The sequence below is a fragment of the Macrobrachium rosenbergii genome, chromosome 13 (genome assembly GCF_040412425.1).
Source record: "Macrobrachium rosenbergii isolate ZJJX-2024 chromosome 13, ASM4041242v1, whole genome shotgun sequence".
Lineage (NCBI taxonomy): Eukaryota > Metazoa > Arthropoda > Malacostraca > Decapoda > Palaemonidae > Macrobrachium > Macrobrachium rosenbergii.
The window spans coordinates 41,747,405-41,756,412 of NC_089753.1; positions in this window are offsets into that span (position 1 = coordinate 41,747,405).

A 9,008-nucleotide genomic window follows, 5' to 3' on the forward strand; every position below is an offset into this window, starting at 1 on the left:
AGATTTTCGAAACTTCTCGAGTCTCCGAAAAGGATTCGAGCGTAATTGTCGTCACCATTCGAGCAGTATAATGTTGTGACCCTTTTTGTATGCCAGGGGAAAATAAGCCCTAAGTCCTTCTCTCAGAGAGCTCCTTTTTCCCCTAACAGGGCGACCTGCGATAGCGCTGTATTGCCTCTGCCATTGGCCGGCCGCGGAGCAGGAAGGCGCTAATCCACATTTTCCATTTCAAGCGAAATTTACCCTTAGAAGTACGCAGATTAAGGGCCACTTTTCTCCGGTCACCGTCGCTAATGATGGTATGCTTTTTACTGCCTGAGGGACGATAATAAGCCCGTATTATTAAAGTCTTTGAGAGTATTTTATCTCGGGGTTTTAATTCCATTGTTATTGCACGAGCCCAGTTAACTTCGTGTTATTGTTTCGAACTCCCTGGTTTTTTTTTTTATCTCTTTTTGTCTCACGGGGATTTGGTGAAATGTTTTTTTCCCCCCTCTTTATCTCTTCGGATTCTGTGAAATATTTTTCGTTTCTTCCAATCAAGGATGAAGCTAGGTCGCCTGCTCCAATTATCGCAGCTGAAAAGTACGAATTTTGAGAAGCAGGTTTTCGAATTTTGCAACTTATGTTGTATATCATACGTAAACACCAATAGTAATTATTAGGGGGAATATTATTTTACTTCATTGATATACGTGACCGACTTATTGCTTATGAGAAGGTGGCTGTCTTGTATTTATGTTGATTATGAGATGTTGCAAGTATTTATTTTAGAATTTATTGTGGTGTAGTGATGAGATAGCGAAAGTATTTATCTGCTGTATATGTGACGCAACGAATTTATTACGGCAGAAGTGATACTACACAGTATTTTTGGCAATTATGGGCATCGAGAGAATTTATTTTCAATATTGTGTTGAGGCGGTGAGGGGAATTTACATTTAAATATCATTATGGGAACTGAATATGTAATATATAATTATGTGAACTTATATATTTTGGGTGATAGGATTGTGACAGTATTTATATGACCAGTAATGACGAAACCTAAATTGTCTCTGTGAATGATATTTATGAGAATTCGAGTCTGATTTGACGATTAATAATTAGAAATTGAGATTCTTAATTTGGGTGTCAATAACGAGACATTGATAGCCTTGATTTACTTGATAATCAGACAGAAAGTAATCTGAGGCACAGACGGTATTGTAATTTTGGTGGTCATGATGAAACCTGAATATTTTAGGTGACAGTAGTGAGACCCCTCGAATATTTTAGGTGATAAAAACGTGACATTTGGAATATTCGACCTGGATATTTTAGAAATGAACGTGTAACCATATACTGCCCTAAAATGGAAAACTGCAGTATCAGCAAAATTTCCGAAATTGAGATATGCCACCTGTTGGCTTGTGAAACACTATTACAAAAGTTACTGCAGTTCCAGAACGATTCTTCGATGCTTTCCGCGAGTACTTAGGGATTCCATTTGCAGTACCTGCAGAATCAGTAGTAAGGCAAGGGAGTATCTACCATTTTTCTCAGTTTTATATTTTTGCAGATACTGTAGTCTTCCATTTTAGGCAGTCTTTTCATTTTATGGCAGCATATGTTGTGAGTGACAAGGCTGAGACTGTGATAACCTATTGTTTGGAATACTGGGGGTAGGGTGGTAGGCAATGAAATTATTTGTATTTTGCCGGAAACCTATTGTCTCTTTATTCAAGGGGACAAGGCCAGCTTATTGTGATTATCTTGTGAGTGATAGATAGTATTCATTCTCAGTAATAATGGAGAGACAGTGAGTCTTCATTTTCCTTAATTATGATGAGATAGTGAGAGTATTTGTTTTCAGAGCCAAAATGCTTTTATCTTTCACTGCCGTATCCTTTATTGAACTTGTGACATTTGTCCATATCAGATTTTTTGGGAGAATAAAAAGAATTGCAATGCAACGAAATAGGAGTTATCACGTGTTTATACTGGAGAGAGAGAAAGTTACAAGGAGTTACAAGGATTAGGGTGTCTCAAAGACTTATTAGTCCATCATAGGAGACATCATGTGCTCACTTATCTCTAGGAGCAGGTTTTACTGTTCATTCACAGTGTTCTAATGATTTTGTCTGTAAAAAGATTTGTTAGAATTTCTAGTTCTTGAATGACAACAAGTACTGGATAAAGGCTAAAGGGATCAGAGAGAGAGAGAGAGCGATAGATAAGATATTTCTTAAGCTTATAGTTCAACATAAAAAAAAACGAAAAAACTTTAGAAGTGCCCACTGCAGCAAGAGTGAAAACGCTGCATAACTAAAAGAATAAAGAAAAAATAACAAGAAAGTGAGAAAGAAGAGAGTCGTACCATTTCAAACTAATTTTCTCATATGCCTTCCGGAATGACGATAATGACTTTGGATCAACTCGAGTCAGTAAGAATACCGCTCTCTCTCTCTCTCTCTCTCTCTCTCTCTCTCTCTCTCTCTCTCTCTCTCTCTCTCTCTCTCTCTCGCTAAGGCTTAGCAATTTTAGATGCCATTTGCCCACCTGGCTCTGTTCACACAGTTTTATAGATCTCTCTCTCTCTCTCTCTCTCTCTCTCTCTCTCTCTCTCTCTCTCTCTCTCTCTCTCTCTCTCTCTCTCTCTCTCTGTGACCCCTTGAGCCCTCATCCAGTCTTTTTTGTCGGCTGGATTTATTTGAATTCTGAATAAGATTATTTAAATCCTTTATGGATTTTACTTTACGGGAGCATGCAAGGGAATATTCTGCTTAGAAATGGCCTATATATATGTGTGTGTGTGTGTATATATGTATATATATATATATATATATATATATATATATATATATATATATATATATATATATATATATATATATATATATATATATATATATTCAACACCAAGACATTTCCTCCAACACAAGGAGACTCCAATGAAAAGAACAATGTTAATCACATTCAGCATTGAACTCATAAATTCTTGATGAAGTCTTAGCGCAAAATTCCACAATATTACCCGCTTAATGCTTCTGAAGAGGGGCTCCTCTGCAATGCGTCGAACCCCGTACGCATACTGCGCCATTCAGGTCCATGGAGCACGTACTCTCATGCTGCGTGGATGTCGAGACTAGTAGCTTTTTCGCCCCATCTGTGTTAAGAGCTTGTATTTTTAATAGCTGACTTGTATTTTTAATAATTGTATAATGTTGTGGTGAATAAACTTTTATCTATCTATCTATCTATCTATCTATCTATCTATCTATCTATACAGCCATTTCTAGTAATCTCTCCTTCTATCTCCTTATACTTGCAGATTGTTTAACCTTTTCACCATCAAGTCTTCCTCCATTCTTTCCACATGGTTGAACCTTCACAAAACACTTAATTTAGATATATAATTATACAGGTGGACGGAGAAGGTGATAGATTGATAAATGGATATAATTACAAGTGGATAGATGAACTGATAGATAGATAAATGGATATAATTATACAGGTAAATAGACTTCTTGACAGATAGATGGATATAATTACACAGGTAAATTGATAAACTGATATAAAAATAGATTGATATCTGTATAGACAGATAAATTGATAGGTATAGGATAAGTTCGAGTGGCTGTCGTTATCGTTTTTAGTTTTATGTAAAAGAGAACTATTGTGCCGGCTTTGTCTGTCCGTCTGCAGTTTTTCTGTCCGCCCTCAGATCTGAAAAACTACTGAGGCTAGAGGGCTGCAAATTGGTATGTTGATCATCCACCCTCCAATCATCAAACATACCAAATTGCAGACCTCTAGCCTCAGCACTTTTTATTTTATTTAAGGTTAAATTTTGCCGTAATCGTGCCTCTGGCAACGATATAGGACAGGCCACCACCGGGCCGTGGTTAAAGTTTCATGAGCCGCTGCTCATACAGCTTTATAACGAGACCACCGAAAGGAAGATCTGATTATACGCTGCAGCTGCTGTACAGAAAACTCGATTGCGCCGAAGAAACTTCGCGGCAATTTTTACTTGTTTATTTATCTGATTCAATTTTCACTCACGTTTAATTCGAACCTTAAGTCTCCGTTAATAATCATTTTAATTCGCAGCCATTGAAGCTCAGATCGTCATCCGTCGCCCCACCAATAAACTTACTCATACTTCTCGCAAGGATGAGCTTATGTGAGCATCGCCCTCACTTCTCAGCTGGCGAAAAGTGGCCCTGTTTACCCATTTTCGATTGGCTGGCCCTGGCTGGCTGCTGCTGTTCCTCTCTGCTTTCACACTCTGCGTTCAAGTGCGTACACAGGATCAGCAGCTATCGAGGGGGGAAGAGGCGATTGACCTCACTATTACCGTTGATTCTTTGTCAACAGATTTGAAATATCAATATTGCCGAGTAAATAAATCTCTCTCCCTGTCGAGCCGTTTCCCCCCTCTCGCGGGGCGGTCTCTCTCTCTCTCTCTCTCTCTCTCTCTCTCTCTCTCTCTCTTTGGTCGTTGTTTGCTTTCGGAAGGGAAATATAACTGATAGTTACGCATCGACTGTATTTGCGTTTCGTTTATGTGTTTGTGTTCTTGCGTATGACTTTTTCGTGCGCTCTCTCTCTCTCTCTCTCTCTCTCTCTCTCTCTCTCTCTCTCTCTCTCTCTCTCTCTCTCTCTCTCTCTCTCTCTGTTAGTTACGCATTCGACTGTATTCGCGTTTTGTTTGTTAGTTGGTGTTCCTGCTTATGACTTTTCCGTGTGTTGCTTTTTTATCGGCTGAAATGATAGTTGCAGGGCTATTTTTTTCGAATTTCGTGAACGCGTTGCGCCCAACTTTGCCGTTTTTATTTATTTTCTTCCCATTTTTCTTTTGTTTATTTTATGCATGTATTGGTTAAAACACAGGGAGTATATCAGTCTCATTAACGTTCATGATTTTTTTAATTTTCTTCTCTTGTAGTAGTTTTGCGTTCGTGTTTTTTAACAATTGTAGATATTTAATTTTTCTCGAAAAAATATTGTTATTCATGTGATTCCATCTTTGACCAGTTGTCTTTAATCAGTTATCCAGAATCATCACAGCCTCTCTGATGCTCAATAGAATCTTCGACTACATCATAGTAATTTCTACATTTATCGCATTTCCTTCTCATATTTCTCAAAGAAACCCACAGCTTCATTGTAGTTACTTCCGAAAATCATCGAGGAACCGTATTACATTACAGAAATTTCTAGCTTCTTTGCAGTTTCCTCTCAGATTTATCATAGCAACTGCATTGTAGGTTCCTTCCAAATTCATCGTTCATTCTTTGACTATATCATTTATATTTCCATCTTTACTGTAGCTTGCTAAATTCGTCGTAGGATTCCCTACTATCTCCGTGAAATGTTCCAGTTGCTCTCTAGAAACTAATGAACCATCACAAAAACTTCCAACTTCACCTTAGAAAGTTTCGGATCAATGAAGCCCGAGAATTCGTTGTCGAACCCTCAAATTCGAGTTATTTGTCTTCAACTTCCTCACAGAGAAACTTTGAGGTACATCGTTGGGACTTGTAACTTCGTGTTATGTAACCTTGTAGCTTTAAAGTAGTGTTTACGGTAAATTTCTTGTTTTATTACATTTCGGAGGATTCAACTTCAAGAGGGAAATTTATAATTTCATAGATGCATGAAGAAACCTCTGCCGTTATCAAAACCTACAATATCCTCTTATTGTGACTTTCATCATTTTTATAATGATACATAGACTTGGTTCATGTCTTCAGTGCCTTCTAAATTAATAGAAAATGTCAGTTTCATTTGAATTTGGAGTGTCTTCCAAGTTCATCAAGTCGTTGTATCGTAACTTCATCCTAAAACTTTTTTACGTTTACATTTCTCAGAAGCTTTCATTGTCATCCATAAGGATTCCTACTTCCTACTTCCTATTCTGTCTTTACATATCTAAATTGTATCTTTATCTCTCCCTCCTGTTTACGGCTTTTTCTTAACATCAAAGTATTTTGCTGCCCGAGTGTAAACTGTGTTCCACCCTCTTCATCAGCATCTCACGCCCTCATCTCTTTTCATCTCCCGCAGGAGAGCATCCCAGGGTATAACTCTCTCTCTCTCTCTCTCTCTCTCTCTCTCTCTCTCTCTCTCTCTCTCTCTCTCTCTCTCTCTGTCTGGCCTCCATCTTTTAATCTAAATGAAAAGTTATCACTGCCATTTGCATTGTTTTCGAGATAGCGGGCATCATCTCTTGCCATCTTTATCTTCGAGTTAGGAAAAGATAGGCGCTTTATCTTCATATTCACGTCGAGAAACGGAGAGAGAGAGAGAGAGAGAGAGAGAGAAGAAGAGAGAGAGAGAGAGAGAGAGAGAGAGAGAGAGGGGAAAAAGGGTGCTTTTGACCCAGCATCCATCTCTCTCTCTCTCTCTCTCTCTCTCTCTCTCTCTCTCTCTCTCTCTCCAACACATCTTTCTCTCGCACTCTCTACCCAACACATCTCTTTCTCTCGCTCTACCAACCCGACACCTCTCTCTCTCTCTCTAATGTAGATGGATGCATTGTTTTTCTTGAGGGCTGGGAGTAATGTATGGAAGGCAAGACTTTGTAAAGGAATGTGGAAGGTGTCTGCCGTGGCAGGTATGTAAATGGGTGTTGTTAAGGCAACAGCTGTCCCACACAGGAACGCGTCTCTCCTTTCCGTTCTTTTTTTTTCTCTCTTTTTTCTCTTTTTTCCTTTCTTTCTCTCTTTTTTATTCGTGGGAGATGTTGAGGTGAATATTTTAAAGGGGGGGCGGGAGTTGAAAGAGGTTTTATCTTTCGTTGTTTCGTTGTTTCTTGAGGATAAGGTGTTGTGGTTTTTGATAATATTTATTCAGAAGTTTGTTTCATTATATATATATATATATATATATATATATATATATATATATATATATATATATATATATATATATATATATATATATGTATAGATAAATGTATACATATTTATATCTGTATCTATATCTGTCTGTCTGTCTGTCTCATATATATATATATATATATATATATATATATATATATATATATATATATATATATATATATATATATATATATATATATATATGTATATATATGTACTGTATGTGTGTCAGTGTATACTTATGCAATACCGAATACTTTATTTATTTTGAATTACTTCTTTTAACGTTGTACTTTTTTTTCTATATGCTAGTATCTTGCGAATGTAAACCTTCAGATTAGAAGCAGCTTTTTAGTGTAGCTGCTTTCAAATATGGTACGTATATAATTGTGTTTATTAAGACTCCTATAAAGAGGAAGAAGTGTCAGTTCAGAGAGTAATTTTATTTATTCATGCACTGGACATAAATATGTATGCGCACCTTTTAGAGAGAGAGAGAGATATATAGTGAGACAGGGAGAGGGAGGTCTGAAGTAATTTAATACCTAAGAATGGTATAGTAGGGAAAACGGTCTTATTTGTGTGTTTATGGCATGGATTTATGGCGAAAATGTCCTGCGTAAATTCGTTTAATTTTCAGGTTCTTTTCTTCTTCTTGTCTCTATTGTAACGTAGTTAGGTTTATCTGACGCGAGGCCTTGAATTGTCTACTTAATGAGTTTACTTTATAAAGATTGCCCCATATACATATATATATATACATATATATATATATATATATATATATATATATATATATATATATATATATATATATTTATTTATTTATATACCCATATATATTATTCAGTATTTTATATATATATATATATATATATATATATATATATATATATATATATATATATATATATATATATATATATTACGTGGGTATTTGTCTTTTCAATTCAGCACATTTATCTTCTCGTAATTGCCCTTCATATGAAGCCTATCATTAACTGAAACAATTTACTGATCAGTGAATATGAATACCCACTCTTGCCTCTGTGTGAAACAACAGAGAATACAGCAAATGAAGTCATTTAAACGCCCCTTACTTCAGCTAACCTTGCACCTCCCTTTAGGCAGTGATAAAAAACTATTTTGTTCCCTTTCATCTTCAGTTTCTTTTTTTTTTTTTTTTAACCTCCCCTTCTCACCCTACCCCTTCTTTCTTAAACTCTCCTCCTCCTCCTCGTCCTCCGCCTCCTTCTTCACCACGGGGCGGCATTGAAGTGACGTTTACCATTAAATCACCCTCAGAGTTTACTCTTTCGCGTGAGTAAGATATACTTTTATGAACGTGATTTACGCTAAGGTCGTCCGAATGGAATTCGCCTGTAAAGACTCGTCTGGGCGGGTTCTGTTTGCTCGGGGAATCCCTTCTGTGTACAAGTGAAATAGACCAACGAGGAGGAGGAGGAGGAGGAGGAGGAGGAGAAGGAGGAATGGGAGTAGGAGGAGGAGGAGGAGGACGCTGGAGAGAAAGAGAAGGAAGTGATGGCGTAGGACGAGGATGTGGAGGAATTGTTGGAGTAGGATGAACAGGAATGCTGGGGAATCGAGGGGATTGGTGGCAATCATGGTGGGGAATTGTAGTGGAAAAAAGGACGATGGCAGAGAGGGAACAGGAATGTGGAAAGCGAGGTAAAGGTAGAGAGAGAGAGAGAGAGAGAGAGAGAGAGAGAGAGAGAGAGAGAGAGAGAGAGAGTTGACGATTATGAGAAAAATTGGTCTTTTCGGAATAAGAGGGAATACTGGAGAAAGATGAACATGTGGTATGTTGGGGATTCGTGGTGAGGTGTATCGGAGGAATGGGCGATAGCGGAGAGAGAGAGAGAGAGAGAGAGAGAGAGAGAGAGATATGAGAAAGGTTTGGCTTTTTGGAATAGAAGGGAGTGGTGAAGAAGGATGAGGATAGTTGAATGGTATAAAGAGAGAGAGAGAGAGAGAGAGAGAGAGAGAGAGAAACTGGAATAAGGAAAGGTGTCCCAAACGACCAAAATTACGGTAAAGGTGGAACTCTTAATAAAAAATGAAAAGGCAGCGATGGAAATAGAGAAACGGAGACCAAGTGACAAAGAAGGACGAACA